Genomic DNA, 17,379 nt, shown 5'->3' with positions numbered 1-17,379 from the left:
GTCTGTCCTTGCAATTCTCCAGGCCAGAATACTGGAGTGGGTAGCTGTTCCCTTCTCCAGGGGATCTTCCCAGCCCAGGGACAGAACCCAGGAATCCCTCACTGCAGACAGATTCTTTACCATATGAACCATCAAGGAAGCATAATATAGATAACTATGCTAGTAATATTTTCACTGTATAGTAAGAATTGTGAATTATTTGATTTCCTATTTCCCTTGATTTTTAAAAATTGCTTGAATTTAACATATTAAGAAATATTTTTAATTACTTGCTCATTATAGTACACAGAAACCAAGTTGTTAGACTCTTTCTCATATTGTTTTGGCTTATTTTGTTTTCTAGTTCTGGCTTTATCCCTCCCTCCCTCCTTCTGTCCTTTCTTCTTTTCTTGCCTTCTCTTTCCCTCTAGCACTTTATTGTGATGTATAATATACAAAGAGAACCGGATGCAAAACAAATGAGTAATTTATATTTTTTTTCAAGTGAGTAATTTAATGAGTGATTATAAAACACATATATTCTACTGTGCCAGTTTAAAAAAAATCAGAACATTGCCTGCACCTCAGAAGAGCGCTCATTGTCTTTCCCAGTCTACATCTCTTTATCATCTTCCAGCTAATCACAGTCTTGACTTTAATAGTATTCACGTTCTTGCTATTGTCTATAGTTTTACTCCCATGTATAGATTCCTAAAGAGTATGATGCAATTTTGCTTGTTTTTTTCCTTTTTATAAATAAAATCACAGATTCTCTTTTTCTGTTTCTGACTGATGATTTTATATTTTGAAGATCCATCCATATTATTGTCCGTAGCCACATTTGTTTTGATTCCTGTATCAGTCAGTTCCGTTCAGTCGCTCAGTCGTGTCCGACTCTTTGCGACCCCATGAATCGCAGCACACCAGGCCTCCCTGTCCATCACCAGCTCCCGGAGTTCACTCAAACTCACGTCCATCGAGTCGGTGATGCCATCCAGCCACCTCATCCTCTGTCGTCCCCTTCTCCTCTTGCCCCCAATCCCTCCCAGCATCAGGGTCTTTTCCAATGAGTCAACTCTTCGCATGAGGTGGCCAAAGTACTGGAGTTTCAGCTTTAGCATCATTCCTTCCAAAGAAATCCCAGGGCTGATCTCCTTCAGAATGGACTGGTTGGATCTCCTTGCAGTCCAAGGGACTCTCAAGAGTCTTCTCCAACACCACAGTTCAAAAGCATCAATTCTTCGGTGCTCAGCCTTCTTCACAGTCCAACTCTCACATCCACACATGACTACTGGAAAAACCATAGTCTTCCATTTTATGAATTTATCATAATTTACCCATGCTATTGTTGATGGGCATTTGGGTTATTTCCACTGTTTTCTACTACAGACATTCTTGTAGATGGCTTTTGGTGCTTCTCTGTAACCTCTATGCATGTTTGTTATCTGTATTTCTAGGAGTGAACTAGTGACTTCATTTTGACAATTTTGCAATGTGGTTGAACCAATCAACACTCTCTCCAGCAGTATCTGAGTGCCAGCTGCCATGCTCAGCTTCTTGATCTCTGAGTGCCAGGTGCCATACTGATAAGTACTTAATACATATGAACTTATTTTAATCCTCATAATTTTTTTATTTCCCCTTTTTTAACAGATGAGGAAACTGAGGCACAGAATGTTTATGTAACTTGCTGAAGGTTGGTAGCTAGTAAATCTTAGAGTCAGAACTGAAGTTAGACGCTCCAGCCCCACTGGCTCCACCTAAGTTATAAATGGACCTCCGACCCGTATTGGTGAACTCTGGGCAGAGTGACAGTAATCAGGGAGAACCACCATGTTTCTGTCCGGGTGGCTGTACTGGGGCTTGAAATGTTCATTCCAGTGCTAAGGGTCGGGGAGGGGGTATTGCTTGAACTTCAAAGTGGACTTGCTTCTTTTCATTTGTTCTACAAGTTGGAATAAGCTGAAGCAACATGAGGATCCTGCCTCTGGGGCTGGTACAGCTCTTAGGAGAAGGAATGAAACTTGGCTTTCTTTCCTCTGTAGTATTTTCAGGACCACTCAGCCTGCATCCCCTTTCGAGTGGGAGCTGGAGAGGAAGAGGCCATAGAGTGGACATTTCACTTTCCCTCACTGTCCAGATAGAACATCTTTTCCTCTAGAAACCACACTGTAAATGGGAGCAACATTCCCAGGCTAGCCCAGAAAACCCATAATGTAGCTGAAATATTAGGAGTTTGCAGCTGAATTGTTTCCTAGCTTTTTGTTTTCATTGCAAACATGTAGTATTTTAGTTACATTTTGGGCAAATAGGTTAGCCTAGAATGTAGCCACAGTGTTTATGTCGAAAAATGTTTTCCAGCAGCTCTGTTTTCCAGAGTCCCTTCTACTGCAAGGAGATCCAACCAGTCCATTCTAAAGGAGATCAGCCCCACATATTTACCTTGGTGTAGAACTAACTTTATCCATAGTATGGATCACTGACTACCTGAGTATTCTGCTCCAAGCAAACTGTACAGGATACATTTATTTGATAGTAAGATGAAAAACATCTCTAATAAGATAGGGAATCATTTTCTGTGGACATACTCTGACAGGGACCGAGCTTTAATTAGCTAAGATATTTAAAATTTTAGCAATACAAAAATCCATCTGCTTTTCATTTGTCATATACGGGCTTTTATTTACCAGTCTACGTGGGACATTGAAACATTGATGTCGCCACCTGAACCACTTAAAGATCGTCAGATCTGTGTGGGAAAAGGAACAATAATTATAATCTGCTTCAGGCTAGAATAATTCAAAAGGAAATGTGCATTACTAATATGGCAGAGCTCATAAAATTTCAGTGTCAGTTTGCCACTTGTGGTTGAAAATTGGAGTCAGGCTGGTTGGCTAGAGGCAAAAAGACTAGAGTTACATAATATTTATGAGGTCTGAAGTTAGCAGTCACCAAACCCAAATATTGCCAGCTTTCAGACTGGTCAGTGAGGTCAGTATCATCTAGTCATGGCAATGTAGTTCAGAGCTGAGTAGATTTGGGAATGATGAAACATTACTTCTAAGTATAAATTCTGTCTATGTCAGTCCACCGCTATCTCCTTCATAGGGTTTATAGCCTTCCAATTTTATATATTATCCCCAAGATACTTTCCTGAGGGGCCCCACACGTTTGTGCAAAAAATCTGCTTGCTGCCTAAGGTTTTATGACACAAAGGTGGAAGTAGAACCTTCCTCGCTGCAGTATTATTTCTGCAGCACTTCCAGTGTTGAACTTCTGTGAAGACTTCCTGCCTCTCTGTACATCATCAGAGTGGTCAAGGCCCAGCCAGCACCTTATATCATCCTGTGCTCAGAAACAGTTTGATGTCCAAATCTGTTACTTACATAGTATATGTGAGTAACTCATATACTCATAGTATATGTAAATAAGCAGCTAAAACTCAACCCCAGGATGACTCCCAAGAAGCACATGTCGTTGTGAACTGAAGATTCAAAATGTGTGGATAACTGTACAGTTTCTGCCATCAAGAAGCAATCAGCCCTGGGGCTGTTCCTAACAGGAGCAACTGCAAGTTGATGCTCATTTTAAATGCTTTGTTTTCTCACGTGTAAACAGCATCCTAGATTTAAAGTAATCTTTTGATTTCCTATACTTCTTTGAATTCATAAAAAAATTATGCTTTTCAGTGCTAAATCAAATGCTCTTTGAATGTTTTATTATTGGAAATTTCAAATGTAGGTAAAAGTAGAGAAAAGGGTGTAAGCCCCCATGCTATTACCTGTGGAAAAGATATTTATAATGGAAAAAATTAGTCTTTTTTTTTTCCTGCCAAGAGTATGTCATAGGGATTTCACATACTTGCAGGTGGAGTTGGAATTAGAATTCTAAAATGCATGGAAGAGAATACATCAGGAAGGCATTTGCTCTGAGGAGAGCAAATCCTCAAAAGAGAGGATTTGGCCCCACACACCCTGGCTCCCTTTTTTACAACTTCAAGACATACTTGTCTTCCCAGGGGAAAGTCAAACTGAATACAAAAGGTTCCCGGAAACTAAAGCTATGCAGTGACCTTGTTCAGAAATCTGGCAGATTACTTTAAATTTATTTTTAATTAAAGTTCTGGATCTGCAACTTCCCTGGTGTTCCAGTGGCTAAGACTCCATGCGCCTAATGCCCAGGTCCCTGGTCGGGAAACAGGATCCCACCACAGCTAAGAGTTTGCGTTCTACAACTAAAGATCCCGTGAGCCACAGTTACAGCTGCAGAATGCAGAAGGGCTCAATGGAGACCGGAACCCAACCACTGAAAAGATTAGAGTTGTCCCAACCTACCCCAGACACATAACTCAACACAAAAGCAAGACTAAGGTGTAAAATTAGGTTCAGTTCAGTTCAGTTGCTCAGTCGTGTCTGGCGCTTTGTGACCCCATGAATCGCAGCACGCCAGGCCTCCCTGTCCATCACCATCTCCCGGAGTTCACTCAGACTCAAGTCCATCGAGTCCGTGATGCCATCCAGCCATCTCATCCTCGGTCATCCCCTTCTCCTCCTGCCCCCAATCCCTCCCAGCATCAGAGTCTTTTCCAGTGAGTCAGCTCTTCTCATGAGGTGGCCAGAGTACTGGAGTTTCAGCTTTAGCATCATTCCCTCCAAAGAAATCCCAGGGCTGATCTCCTTCAGAATGGACTGGTTGGATCTCCTTGCAGTCCAAGGGACCCTCAGAGTCTTCTCCAACACCACAGTTCAAAAGCATCAGTTCTTCGGTGCTCAGCCTTCTTCACAGTCCAACTCTCACATCCATACATGACCAGAGGAAAAACCATAGCCTTGGCTAGACGGACCTTAGTCGGCAAAGTAATGTCACTGCTTTTGAATATACTATCTAGGTTGGTCATAACTTTCCTTCCAAGGAGTAAGCGTCTTTTAATTTCATGGCTGCAGTCACCATCTGCAGTGATTTTGGAGCCCCCCAAAATAAAGTCTGACACTGTTTCCGCTGTTTCCCCATCTATTTCCCATGAAGTGATGGGACCAGATGCCATGATCTTCGTTTTCTGAATGTTGAGCTTTAAGCCAACTTTTCACTCTCCTCTTTCACTTTCATCAAGAGGCTCCTCTTCACTTTCTGCCGTAAGGGTGGTGTCATCTGCATATCTGAGGTTATTGATATTTCTCCTGGCAATCTTGATTCCAGCTTGTGTTTATCCCAGCCCGGCCTTTCTCATGATGTACTCTGCATAGAAGTTAAATAAGCAGGGTGACAATATACAGCCTTGACACACTCCTTTTCCTATTTGGAACCAGTCTGTTGTTCCAGGTCCAGTTCTAACTGTTGCTTCCTGACCTGCATGCAGATTTCTCAAGGGGCAGGTCAGGTGGTCTGGTATTCCCATCTCTTTCAGAATTTTCCACAGTTTCTTGTGATCCACACAGTCAAAGGCTTTGGCATAGTCAATAAAGCAGAAATAGATGTTTTTCTGGAACTCTCTTGCTTTTTCCATGATCCAGCGGATGTTGGCAATTTGACCTCTGGTTCCTCTGCCTTTTCTAAAACCAGCTTGAACATCAGGGAGTTCACGGTTCACGTATTGCTGAAGCCTGGCTTGGAGAATTTGAGCATTACTTTCCTAGCATGTGAGATGAGTGCAATTGTGCGATAGTTTGAGCATTCTTTTGCATTGCCTTTCTTTGGGATTGGAATGAAAACTGACCTTTTCCAGTCCTGTGGCCACTGCTGAGTTTTCCAAATTTGCTGGCATATTGAGTGTAGCACTTTCACAGCATAGGTAACTGTAGAACAATAATAAGTGTTAAAAAGTTTTAATGTCCCCCCTCAACCCCTCATAATTAGGTCATTGCTTTTGAGGGCTAATAATCTTTTAAAGTATTTTTATTTTTTAAAAATATTCTAATTTATTTAGTGGTCTGCATCAGTTTCTAGTTGCAGCAGGCAAACTCTTAGTTGTGATGTGTGATCTAGTTCTCTGACCAGGGATCAAACCCAGGCCCCCTGCATTGAGACCACAGAGTCTTAACCACTGGGCCGCTAGGAAAGTCCCAAGGGAAAATATTTTAAATATCAAACCTTTCCAAAAAATCTGTCCTTTTTTGGTGCTTTTAATTTACCGGCACTTTTAGCGCCTGTTAAACCTATCGAGTTCAACACTTCATATATGAGAAGAAGGAGGGTAACACTGCGGAAAGACGAGGTAAGGGGGTAAGTTGGCAGTGATGGAAAGCAAAGTCCAATGAACCCCACTCAGCCCCAACACACTTCTTTCCATTGGAAAAAGTATGCGAGTCTGATATTAAGGCACATAAATATATGACACTGGAGTATTAAATCAACTTTTAAACTTAAGGTTTTTTGTGTTTTTCTTTTTTAAGTTATTGCCCTATGTACTGTGCTGTGCTTAGTCACTCAGTCATGACCGACTATTTAGGCAGAAGAGATAATGGAAAAATTCCATTTGTAATAGCAACCCAAAGTATCAAATATCCTGGAGTAGACAAATAATAAAGAATACACAGGTCTGTGTGAAGGCATTAGATGTCTACCAAGATATATTTAAGAAGACTGCAGTAAAGAACCCACCTGCCAGTGTAGGAGATATAAGAGATGTGGGTTCAGTCCCTGGGTTGGGAAGATCCCCTGGAGAGGGACATGGCAACCTACTCCAGTATTTTTGCCCAGAGAATCCCATGGACAGAGGAGCCTGGTGGGCTACAGTCCATAGGGTCGCAAAGAGTCGGACATCACTGAAGCAACTTAGCACGCATGCGTGCAGTAAGCACAAAGACAACTCTTAAATAAAACAACTGAATATTTTAGAGAGTCATAGTCTCCCTGAGTGAGTGAAGTGAGTGAGCGAGTAAAGTCATTCAGGCGTGTCCGACTCTTTGCGACCCCATGGACTGTAGCCTAACCAGTTTCCTCTGTTCATGGGATTTTCCAGGCAAGAATACTGGAGTGGGGTGCCATTTCCTTCTCCAGGAGATCTTCCTGACCCAGGGATTGAACCCAGGTCTCCTGCATTGTAGGCAGACGCTTTACCATCTAAGTCACCAGGGAAGATCCATAGTCTCCCTAGATTAATCTATAAATTCAATATAAACCTAGTTGTATGGCTGAACACACTTTAAAACAAGGTTGAAATGCAAATGGAAAACTGAAAAAAAAATTGAAACAATATACTACACAAACATTTAATGTTTCTATTTTACAGAGCACACTTAAAATTTAAATCCAGTAAAAATCAACCTATAAGAGGCCTAAATGGGGAATTCATAAAAGTATATCAGTATATAAAGAAATCTTCAATCTCAGGAGTATCTGAAAAAAAATAAGTAAAAGCGATATGCCATTTTTCATTTATCAGACTGACAAAGATTTCATCACTAATAATATTGGTGAGGGTGTAGGGAAGTTGACACCTTTGGGAATATAAATTTCTCTTTTGTGGAGAGCAGTTGTGCAGATATGTTGGAATTTTGTGTATTTTTTAGCTCAAGAATTCTACTTCTGGGAATTTAAGCTAAAGAGAATAATTACAAATACATATATTTGTATAAAGTGTATTTTGCAGGGCAAAAAACAAAAGAGCTCACCTAAATGCTCATCACTGGTTCAGTAAAGGGCTATTTTACTCATCCATATAAAGGAATACTGTGAAACCAGTAACCCAAGAGGATAAAAAGTTTCATGTAGACTGAAGCGACTTAACAGACACACACATAGAGAAATGGTCTAAAGTATGTTTGCTGAATGTTGCTGCTGCTGCTGCTAAGTCGCTTCAGTCATGTCCAACTCTGTGCAACCCCATAGACGGCAGCCCACCAGGCTCCCCCATCCCTGGGATTCTCCAGGCAAGAACACTGGAGTGGGTTGCCGTTTCCTTCTCCAATGCATGAAAGTGAAAAGTGAAAGTGAAGTCACTGAGTCATGTCCAACTCTCAGCGACCCCATGGACTGCAGCCCACCAGGCTCCTCCGTCCATGGGATTTTCCAGGCAAGAGTACTGGAGTGGGGTGCCATTGCTGAATGTTAACAGTGGTCATTTGAGGAAGCTCTTTACCCTTTTTTTCTTTATATTATTTATGCTTTCTCAATGTTGTTATGTGTGTGTGCGTGCTAAATCGCTTCAGTCATGTCTGACTCTGCGATCCCATGGACTGTAGCCCAATAGGCTCCTCTGTCCATGGGATTTTCCCTGCAATATTACTGGAGTGGGTTGCCATTTCCTCCTCCAGGGGATCTTCCTGATCCAAGGATCAAACTCTCATCTCCTGCACTGCAGGCAGATTATTACCTGCTGAGCCATTAGGAAGCCCCCAGTATTGTCATTAAAGTGTTCAATATCATCCATATACCATTTCATAATCAGGGGGAAAAAAAGTAAGTTTCCTATGAACTCTGGCTCGTTCTGTGTGGTTTCAGGCGAGGACAGAGTGCATCTACTCAGGAAAATGACCCTTGAGAAGTGGATTCAGAAAGAAAAAGTTAATGTCAGACACTGGCTTCTTCACAGCTGCCAATGCTCAGGAGTTTCCGGTGGGCGGAAAGTGATGCGTGTGGCATCCATCCATTTATTGGAAAGGGCCTAATTCATGTAGAACAAAGTGGTGGGATGGTTCTGCAGAATCGTCTTCCAGCATGGTGCCTAGCTGTGTAGACCAGAGCTGCATTTCTTGGTCAGGCTCGGTGCAGAGGTCAGTCATGACGAGGAAGGGGGCAGGAAAGTGGAGTTGCTGTTCAGAGCGTCACATCTGTCGATCTCCATGTTCCTTACCAGATTCTTTTTATGCAGAGCTGGAGTGAGGTGATTCGTAGCTGTATCTAAAGGCCAGTTCTGCTTTCCCTTGTTCTTCCTTTCACTTCTTAGGAGCCTTCAGTGTGTGAGGACATAATGCTGTATCCTCATCGATGGGTGCTGTCGTTTTCATCATGTCTAACTCTTGGCAGCCTTGTGGACTGTAGCCCACCAGGCTCCTCTGTCCACGGGAATCTCCAAGTGAGAATACTAGAGTGGATTGCCATGCCCTCCTCTACGGAATCTTCCCAACCTGGGGTCAAACCCGCGTCTCTTTTGTGTCCTGCATTGGCGGGCGGGTTCTTTTACCACTAGCACAACCTGGGAAGCCCGTGTCCTCATCTGTACTGCTGTATATTTGTATAATATGGGTCTGATTGTGTCCTTGGGGCCTCAGCCCGTTTGCAGCTGGCTTCCGCAAATTTTTTTCTTTCTTCTCTAATGGAAAACTTTTCATAGATTTCCATCTGATGCTTTTTTTTTTTTTAAACTACAGTTTGGTATCTCAGAAATCTGTCCCTGTGGGTGTTCACTTGTATTCTGAAAATAGAGCTAGGGTCTTGAAATGGTTTCTGAACAAATAATGAAACATGTGTTCAAAGTCTGTACCTCTTCCTTCTCCTTAACCACATCCTAGATAACCTGCCATGGTAAGTGTCATTTGTGTGAATAGATTCTCTAGTTTTAGTTTTCAAGGCCTTCTTTTTTTATTCTAGCTGTCTGGATGATTAATGTGACTAGGAAAATACTGTTGACCCATTTAAATCATGTCAAGCAACATCTATTGCTCATCTACATAATGAAATACACACTGAACATTACATCTTAAGTGTAGGAACCAGTGAACTACAAAATAATGTTTTACTCCTGTAGCTTATGAAATAAAATAAAAGACATTAGGACTAACTGTAGCATTAAATATTAAACCATTCAAATGGTAATTGTCAGTGAAAATCACCTGTAAACTGAAACAGCTAATGCCATTTCTGCTTTAGTAGCTAATTAGAAGAAGTGGGGTGGTTACATGCAACAGGATGAGTTTTAGATAAATCTTTATGTCAAAGCATGTTTTAATATTACTTGACTACTATGGGATTTATTGTATATAGTTGAATTTTTTTCAGTTGTTAATCAGTGGTTGTGAAAATAACAGTTCACTGAAAAATTAGAAAAAATTGTTAGACATTTTTATCATGGTTTCATTAAATTGGTCCCTGAATACCTTTAAAGACACTGATTTATAGTTGAAACTATTTTGATCTGTGATCAGTTAACAAGGATAAGCTTTGACTACTTTTGAAATATTTAAATTTTATAAAGACATCAGTTGGCATAGTATTTAAATAAATGCAAATGTTAAAGGCACTCAATTTAGGCTATCAGGTTACCATGGTTACACCTTTCCATGTTATTTTGTGTATCTCGTGTAAATAGATCTGTGAGTCACTGATAATTATTTGTTTTTTTGTTTGTTCTGTTGGTAATTCTGTGTTTAGCTGAATTTAATACAGTTCACACAGCTTGCTTTGGTTTATGTATATTTTAGTGTTTGTGATTGACAGTGATTGAGCATTTCTTATGGAGTGCTTGCCTTTTTTGTCGTAAATGATGTATGTTGGTAGTGCTTGAAATGTAAATAAGTTCTTCTTGTATTACTGTTTAATAAACAGGAATTTTTATGCAAAGAAGACTTTTTTAGTACGTTTAAACAATAAGGTTCGGTGAGCTCTAGAATATTTCTATTAAATAGTCTCACGCCAAAAAAAAATATGTTTAAGCTCTTACAGACTTTGAGGTACTAAAGTTACCAAGGACAACCTAACAGTTTATGGGTAAGCAAAACATTGACTAAACATCAATTAGTAACAGACTAAAAATAGCAACATTCTGATATCTCAAAATTATTTGTGATAGGCAACTTTACAGAAAATGTCTTCATAACTGAGTAGAATATTTCTAGAACACAATTTCTTTCAGTCCACCTCTTGCACAAATATAAAGTCTATTCAGTATGCTAATGTGTTTGGAAGGATATGATTCTTGAAAAAGCTAGAATCTTTTATGCTTCTAAATGGAAGAAGATATTTTCCTGAGACTTTACTATCAGCTTTCTAGCAAGGCCCCACCAAGAACTCTCAGAAAAACATCAAAATTAGGAAAACTAGGCTGTGCATAATTCATCCTCCTGAGTTTAAGTGTTCTCTTAATATGCTGCAGTCAGAGGCTGTCCAGTTTGTATTTATACATCTGCAGTCTCATTTGATGGTCAGAGTATTCCTGTGATAAAGGCAGGAGAGGACCAGTGCTTTGGGTAGAGTGGTTTTTGAGTGGCAGTTCTGGAACCCAACCTAGGATCTCCTGACTGTTTTGTGAGTCACTTACTTTATAGTTATCCAAAACACATTTCAGCATTCAGTCTGGTTTCTGCCTACTGATTAATTCATTATAGGGTGGCCTTCTCCCACAGCCAGGGAACCGGTGATCGGGATGACCTCTTATGTGCTTATCTTGTGCCCCTTCCACACCTTGTGTCATACAGTTGTCAAAGCAACCCTGTGAGGAAGGTATTACTATTCCTGTTAACATTTGAGCTAACTAAGGCTTAGGAGAACTTGCCGAAGTAAACCAACTAATGCTTGGGGAAGAGAAACCAACTTAAACAGCGACTCAAGTAAGTATAATTAGGAAGGCACACCTTTGGGGGGGGGGGGAATCTGTGTCGCACTCACAAACAAAATGTAAAGTGTTTGAAATTCCATTGTTTCTTTCTTTTTACCTCCAATTGGACTATATTTTATTGAGGCATTTTGGGGGTTGGTATCTTTCTTTCATAACACTCTCATGGAAATATAGTTTAAAAAATGTTCACATTAGACAATAGCATGCTTCAAATATTGTATCCATCAAATATTTCAGAACTGTGGCTCTATTGAAGACTTTAATCTAAAAATGAGATGACGAGTTTGTCATTCTATCAAGTGTGAATGACCTCTGTCAGCTAAGGTTTTTAAGTAATATTATATTTTCAAATATGAGAGGCAGTCTGCTTTATACAGATAAAGAGAACACATTTGGGTAGTGGTGATGGTTTTCATTTTTAATCTTTCTGTACAGAAAATAATGATTTTATAGCTGAGCATCTATATCTGAAAAAGAAAAAAAAATGAGAGAGTTTATAAGCAGTCTTTTAAACATGTTGTAGTTTAATACATTGTACTTTTTGCATTAATTCTGAAAGCAATGGAGTGGTTATTTAGTCATATGGTCAACTAAACCTACACAGTTGAATTGAATATAAAGTTATTTGTGGCAACATAACTATATAACTTCAAAAAGCTGCCTTCAGATAATTTGGAACCTTTTCTTTTGCTAAAAGGGTGGCTGTGTATTTTCTCTCTCTCTCTCTCTTTTTTTTTTTTTTCATGAAAAGGACTCCTTGATGAGTGATCTTGGCTTCTATTGTCTTGAATCTGTGCAGTCTCAACTGCAGAAGGCTGAAAATACATTGTTTTCCTAGAGTTTAGCTTTCTCATTTTCAGTTGTGATTATTGACCTACCTACCTAACTACCTACCACTTCTATTGCCTGGTTACAGGGCAGAGACAAAGCTCCCATAATTGTCAAAATACCGCTGTAGTATCTGTATTCAAATGGTTTCTTTTTATTTCATGCCTTTCACTTGTAGTTGTACATTGAAAACATTCTCAGGAAAATATTAAGATGTAGTTTTACGGGGTTTTGGGGGGGGAGTGCTACGAGCTCAGTCACTCAGTCGTGTCTAACTCTTTGTGACCCCGTGGACTGTAGCCTGCCAGGTTCTTCTGTCCATGGGGATTCTCCAGGCAAGAATACTGGAGTGGATTGCCATGCCCTCCTCCAGGGGATCTTCCCAACCCAGGGTTCAAACCCAGGTCTCCTGCATTGCAGGCAGATTCTTTACTGTCTGTGCCACCAGGGAAGCTAATGATACTGAAGTCTGGGTGAAAGCTCTGAACTATTTTATATCAGTTGCTTGCATAAATAACTTTAAAGGGCTCATAGAAAGAAAGAAAGGAAAAGAGGAAATGCATCCAACAATATAACTATATCATGTTGCATGTAGAATTCAGTTGACCTTGTTGTGAGAGACTAAAATTGTACTTTTCAATGCTTTAATACAATTGAAAATATTCATACTAAAGCTGTACCTTTGATCATAAAAGTTCCAGTGTCTTCTGTTACTTGATATTTTTATCCAAATAGCTAATATTTTGAGCAGTATTTTACATGACAGTAGTACTTAAGAACAGTCTTTTTTAAAGAATTAAAGAACTTGCTTAGTATGTGAATTCTTAAGCTGATTATATTTTTATATAGACTTTCTCTAAAATTGAATTCCATGTGTCATTTCTGTGAAATTGCTCTTTCTAATGCTTTCTTGTGCTCTCTAATATAATTTTTTTTTTATTTTTTCCTCTGCTTTAACCCAAGTATGTGAGGTAACAGGAATTTTTTTTTTTTGAGAGACGTTGGAAAGTTGAAGCTTGCCAGATGTTCTGTGCTAACCTAGAAGTGTGCATTTTCTGGGTCTCAGGACTGTGTGAAATTCTTTCCTGTTACTTTGACAGAATGAATGTTTGCTTTTGGGTCATTTTGGTGTCGTACTTCTACTCTGATCAGAGCTTGTCTTTTATTCTGTATTTAAATGATATCACGGCATGCAGAAAATCTGGCAAAGAAAATGATATTTTGATGACATTTTTCACAGGGCTCAACTAGAATGAATTATTACATTTTAACCACAGCCCTAATAAACAGCTCCTTTATTTCCCATGAAAGGATACAATATTTCTTTGTCCAAGAAGTTGCCTGAGTATATGTATTGTTGAAGTGTTAAAAAGCTGCTTTTCTCTAAACTTTAGCTGAGACACAATGGGATTTTCTAAGCATATACTATTTCAGTGTGACTCAATGTTTTATGATTATAAAAATGAATTTAAATTCAAATTTTAAACTAAATGTTTTTCACCTTAAATGGAGAAATTTCATATAATAGCCTTAGTTCCTTTTACAGATCAATCATTTCTATGTAACTTCCACTTATCCACTTAAATGATCTGATTTTAGTTTTAGATTTTGTATTTTACTATAATCTTTGACATTCTTCCCCAGGCTAGAGTTGGGCCGGCCTAAAGGAACTTTTTTCTAGTTTCACAAATATGACTCTACTTTATTAAATAGGTGTACTTATTGATCTGTGTTTCCAGAATAGGTTGGATTGTTTTTGTGGCCCCAAGAGAGAGGAATGCTTTTTGTTTAAATAACAGATCCCTAGTTGCTGGTGGTGTAAATTAATGAATAATCACATATTATCCAGTTTGCTCTTGTCAAGAAACAAAAAATATTTTTCCTCTACGCATTTCTGAACTTGTCATTGACATTATAGTCTATCAGTTAGTACTGATACATTTTTTAAAAGGAAAAGGGCCAACTTCCTGATGGAGCTGCCGGGAAGGTCACTTTTTGCCTTGACCCAGGCATCTTTCCTGAATGTTTTTATTATTGGTGGAGGGTGCCCTTAGGCGCTGCCCGTTCCTCTTCCCAGAAGTGCTCTGTGGCTGACTTTCCAGCTCATCTTCTCTAGAACCAGGATTCCCAGGCTTTGGTTTGGGGGCTTGATGATGAGTTCTGACTTCCATAGCCTCGTATGTGCGATAAGGACTACTATCTCACCTTCATTTGACTATTTAGTTGGTTTTTTATTACTATTATATTTATTTGTGTATAGCTGCTCTGAGTCTTTGTGGCTGCGCAGGCTTTGCTCTAGTTGTGGCCGGCGGGGGCTACTCTTCATTGCAGCGTGTGGGCTTCTAATTGCAGTCACCTCTCTTGTTGTGCAGTTTGGGCTCTCGGGCGTGAGGGCTTCAGCAGTTGCAGCACATGGGGTCAGTAGTTGTGGCTCCAGGCTCTAGAGCACAGACTCAATAGTTGTGGTACACGGGCTTAGTTGCTCCCCAGCATGTGGGATCTTCCTGGGTCAGGGATTGAACCTATGTCTCCTGCATAGACAGGCAGGTTCTTTACCACTGAGCCACCAGGGAAGCCCTGGCTAGTTAGTTTTATTTGTTGTAGTGGCTCAATTCTATTTTAATATGAGAATGATAAAGTCTCATAAAATTTGCAAACTTAGACCTTTAAGCAACTAGGACAAATTTTTATGTTTTAGCATAAAAGTGACTTGTGACTTTTTTTTCCATCACTTGAAATACTTTGCATATTTCTTTTTTTATTTCCGTGGAATCTTTGTTGCTGTTTTAGCAGTCTTAGCTATAAATAACTTCAAGGACAACACTGTTGGATATCAAGTAGAACCTTTATTTCAGACAAGTATTTATGCTAGTATACTCTAGACTGTGTGCTTTATTTTGAGCATTAAAGAAAGTGATCTGTTTTCCAGTACCTGCATAACAATTGGCCTGTATCCTCTTGAGAAATGTTGTTTAATAAACACTGGAGCTTTATCGTCCAGAGGCTGTTGCCAAATGCTGTTAATTAAGCAAAAAAAAAAAAAAAGTTTTTTTTACAGGTTTGTGAAACAGATCCACTCTTCTCCTTGTGATGGCATCTTAGGTTGAAATCCAGGAAGTAATGGTGTATGGTGTCCATATCCATGATTTCCTGAGTTGAAGAAAAAGTGTGGAACGCATCTGGGGAAAAGGAGGCTCTTTACCAGCTTGTTTCCTGTAAGCTCAATTGGAAGACCTTGTCTGTGCAAATAGATTTCAAAATAGAGCCTGCCCTTTGACTGTCTCCATAATTACATGGCTTGCTCTGTATTTTATTTGGCAGCCAGAGCAGTTAACCCCTGGAAGGAAGGGGCTGATAGTATGGCCAGCTTAGCTCTCCAGACATGTCCATGGGAATGAATAAAGCACTGTTTGGAGAAGGCCATGGCTAAAAACACACTAGAACTCAACTGAAACTTTTAAAAAACAAGTTTAATAATGTTTGCTATGATTAGGTTAAAACTGTACTTTATCCTTATTGTGTAGATTGTAGAGAGGTATTAATTGTTTTAAAAAAAAATTATGAGTTGGGGGGAGTTCCTTGTTGCTTTGATGTAATCAACATCTGTCAACAGAATGAATTTGCTTTTGTTTAGTTCCAAGGGCCCTTGTCCTTTAGCTTTGCCCAATCAGTATCTGCTTCAGCCTGGGGCATTCCCCTAGCTGTTTCGATTCCCGCTCCCCCCCTCCACCCGGCCACCAGCTTCTTCTTCTTCAACAGATGCACAGGTTATTTCTTGTGAAATGTGAGCTTCTCTCCTCTGTAGTCTCCTTGAAATGGGAAGAAACTTTCAATCTTTCTCATTTACTTTTGAAGCATGTACCTCTTAGTACTGGATTATAAAAATCAATGGGAGCTACAGCGAGTGAGACAGACTATTTAATTTTCCTTTCACGACTTTTGTGCAAGTTATCAAACCCATCAAGTGGACAATCAGTGTTTTAGGTCAGGAAATATGCATGGCTGAGTTCCCCGTGCTATGAGAGCCTGCGCTTCTTCCCTGGGTAATTGGTTGGCGTTCATGAAGTGCGATCTTTCTGTGGTTCTAAATCAGCACCTTGAAAATGTCTTTCTGTGGGACATTCCCTCCTGAGCCTACTGTAGTAACCAACATTTCTAAACAGTTCAAAATATCTCAGATTGCTGTCACAAAGTTGCTTTTTTTTTAACATTAATATATTATTTTAGGAAATAATTTGATTTAAAATTAAAATCATCAGTGAGTGTAAGAGCCATATTTGAAAATGAATTAGTGAAACATTGTTGTTTTTTCTCTTAGTAATCATAAATCATTTAAATCTGGCAGGCATTCCTCCCTCCATCCAAAATAATTGCCTCCATTTGTAAAATCAATTAGATGTTGATACGCTATAAATAATAGTTTTGTTACTAGACTTTGGCATTTGCTCATCATTATGAACAAATACATTCAGCAAGACATTTTACAGGGTGTCTTTTAAATTGCATATTATCTCTGGTTGACATTGTTGGCTAGTGTAAAGTTACACAGGCCACTTAATTGTGTTGTTTTCTGCCCAGATCCTTGAAGCCTCTGAAATATCCCATAACTTCGAATTGATGGCACTATGCAGGGTAAAAGTGCTGTCCTGGAAATGTATAATGAAACAGAGGTATTGGTAGCCCACACTTGAGTACAATGTACTTTGTTCAGTTTTACAACCGCTTAAGATAATAAGCATTTTAAATGTCTCTTTGAAAGTTCATTCAGAACGCTCCCTTAAAAATACTTGTTGAGCAAAAGAAAACTTGCATTTCCAAGAGTAAAATCGGTTTAATTAAGGGTCATTAGTAGAGGTGCAGATAAAAACCCAGGGCTCAGTGGGTGAAATGGAAGCATTTCATTATGTGGTACAGAATGCATGCGCAGATAACAATTAAAACAGACCCTGAGTAAGAGGCCAGTGAATATAGGGCATGTAGTGTGCAGCAATATTAGTTATTTTGAATGCATTCCTCCCCCATCATACTTGAATTCAGCGGTCTCACCTTTCAGACTTAATTGGTAAAGGGAAATAAAATGC

At 39.5% G+C, this 17,379-nt stretch overlaps 1 protein-coding gene across 6 annotated transcripts in view; it reads left to right on the top strand.

Moving 5' to 3' along the window:
* Window positions 1-17,379, top strand: part of METAP1D (methionyl aminopeptidase type 1D, mitochondrial) — a 73,481-nt gene that overhangs the window by 30,268 nt on the left and 25,834 nt on the right. The window contains exon 2 of one of the 6 annotated variants that reach the window (XM_042243722.2): window positions 1,437-1,554. The exons of the other annotated variants lie outside the window; for them this stretch is intronic. The gene's annotated coding sequence lies outside the window, so the exon portion shown is untranslated. The remainder of the gene's footprint in view (window positions 1-1,436; window positions 1,555-17,379) is intronic. 6 annotated transcript variants of the gene reach the window in all.

Source organism: Ovis aries, chromosome 2 (genome assembly GCF_016772045.2).
Source record: "Ovis aries strain OAR_USU_Benz2616 breed Rambouillet chromosome 2, ARS-UI_Ramb_v3.0, whole genome shotgun sequence".
NCBI classification, from domain to species: Eukaryota; Metazoa; Chordata; class Mammalia; order Artiodactyla; family Bovidae; genus Ovis; species Ovis aries.
The sequence above is the reverse complement of the archived record's forward strand: the minus strand, read 5'-3'. Positions and strand labels throughout refer to the sequence as shown.